Here is a 2,849-nt window from a genome sequence, read left to right on the forward strand (position 1 = left end):
GAAGGTCGGAAAAGTTTTTGGTCTGGGGTCTGGTCCGACATGACCATTGAACAGACTGATGAGATCAATGAAGAGTTCTAGTGGACTGGAACACGACAGACGGATTCTGATCAATGCTTACTACATGGGTGATTGGAATGCCTACCCTTTTTGAAGAACACAGAGAAGATCGGAGAATATTATGAAAGTTGTTTACTGTACATCAGAGCAGCATGTAGAAGCCAGAAAATCGCGTATTTCAAAACGCTCAAGATCTTCAGCACTTTGTGGAATGGTTTTCATCACACCCACCATTTCCATATATTTTAGGGCTTTGTCAGTAAGTACAAGATTAACATGAGATGAGAGAATTAATCCTCCTAATGCTAATGAAGTTGGAGTTGGTTCAATTCCAAAGATTATTGCAGCAGGAAAATCTTTCATTCTCAGCTGTATGGGAACAAAGTATGTGAATCCCTTGGCGACTCAAGATATTAAAGTTTTGCCAAATCACTGAGTAAATGTACATTCCCCTTGCCTTCCCTGCCTCTCACTGTTTTGATTTGTGTTGGTGGTAGGAGCTTTTTTTCTTGTTAAAGCTCTTTCAGTCTTTCTCCCACCATCACCAACCACCACCACCATCACCCATGGCAACATCACCATCCACCTACATCCCCTACCATCCCCCTATCTTCCCCCAATAGTAGTCACCTGGTAACTGAGAGTGAGTGTTGAAAAGTCGAAAAGAATAAGAAGAAGAAGAAGAAGAAGAACAACAACAACAACAACAACAGGAGTAATGTAAGAGCTGTGACTGTCGTCTCTGCTAAAAATTATTCCTAACCCACCTTTACGTTGGATTCCAGAGATTTCATCAAAGCTTGACAGATTTCACTAATTATTTTGCCTATTCCTGCTTTAGATACTTTGAACTGGAACATCAGGCTGGGATAGATTATCGCCGGTAGCCAGGAATTGCAATGTGATAGCTAATCATGTGGCCACTGATATAGCTTCTCTATAGCTTGTATTTTCTTTGGCAATCAACAACCCAATCAACTGAGTAAGTATTTCAAAATCAGTTGGATACATACGTGAGAAGTTCTTGAAAAGCACATTGCTTGCCATCCTAACTTCTTTTACACTCACACATATCCTCCGACTTGCAAGATATTCATTGACCCAGCACTCACGCCTTGTCCTTCGATTTCGTCCTTGTCTCAAAAATAACCCCAGCTGCGGCAGCAGCAACTGCTTGGTCGAGAGCAGACATGTTGACGACTGCTTCACTCTCGGTGTGAACAGAAACAAGCATGCGCACAGAGGCATGCGGCTATGGCATGCGTGGACGTGCGTAGCTACTGCTGCAGAAAGGCATGCGTAGCCGCACGGCAACAAGGCGCAAGGCGCACCGGTGTAAACGCGCCTTTAGGTAGGAGAGCTGGTGATGGCGATCAGTATATTTATGTATAACTCTACCAAGAAGCCAAAAGTGTTTTCCGTTACATTCTCAGAGTGATACTTTGGCTGATTCAGCATTAAAAAATGTATTTTATTTCGACAGCTATTTGCACGAATGAGCTGAGATAAACTCTTACCTTTCTTTATTATTATGCATTGCTCTCCCAGAAGTTGGCACTGAAATGAGAAGTTTTATATTACATTTCCTATTCGGACTTTCGAAATGATTTGTTGCAAATAACATCCAAATGTATTAGGAAACTGAACATTAAGTGTTCATTACATAGCATTTGTAATGTATGTATGTATGTACATTTATTTCTTAGTTGAACACGGAAATAATTATCAGCTTAGGTTTCTTGAAATTAATTTTGCAAAAGAACTTCACAAAGAAGGTCTATCTTGTAGCTGGTATATTCAGAAAGGAGACTTACAAGATCGCGAATTCAATTCCAATGCAATACTAGTCTAAATCTTAAACTGAGTGATATCCCTACCCTATTACATATAGCATGTTAACTGTGTAACAACGGCGTTCCTTTTCCAAAATAAGTGGATTATGCTTTGGTAAACTCATTCTCTACGTGTAAATGAAACGTACCTTTCTTCTTTGTTTCCTTTTTTTTTGCCTGATATAATAAAAAAAATTATCTATACAACGAAGGTTAAGAATTACGACGGCATACCGCCAAATAAATCTAATGTAACAAAGGCGGGTAACGGTACACAAACCACGATCAAGAAATCCCATGAATAAAGAAGCAATTCTCAGCTGGCATTGAAAGGCTTCACATGAATTAAGTCATCCTGAAAGATTTGCGCGGGATTGATCGTCCTTACACCTAACAAAGCGCTGTTTGTGAACAACAATAAAGGTTCGGCAAAGCGTACTGGTTAATTCAGTGGCGATAGAGGGTAAAACCCAACATTCCTGAGAAAACGGGTTTTTATTTATCAAAATTTTACTTTTGCAAATAAAGCAAACACCGACGGCGTAATTCATGTAATATTACACAGACAGACATACCGACAGACACACACACACACACAAACACACACATATATATATTATATATATATATATATATTATATATATATATGTTATATATTATTATATATAATGTATATATGTATATATGTATATATGTATTATAGATCGAATATATATCTATATATATATAATATATAATATATATATGTATATATAATATTATATATATACATACATGTATATATATATATATATATATATATATATATATATATATATATATATATATATATAAATATATATTTTATTTAAATTTTAACATTTGTATATTTATACACGCACGCACACACACATACACATATATGTAAGGACTCGGAGCTGGAGCTCATAATGCACATCATGAATGAAATAGTAGGG

This window comes from Macrobrachium nipponense, chromosome 16 (genome assembly GCF_015104395.2).
Source record: "Macrobrachium nipponense isolate FS-2020 chromosome 16, ASM1510439v2, whole genome shotgun sequence".
NCBI classification, from domain to species: domain Eukaryota; kingdom Metazoa; phylum Arthropoda; class Malacostraca; order Decapoda; family Palaemonidae; genus Macrobrachium; species Macrobrachium nipponense.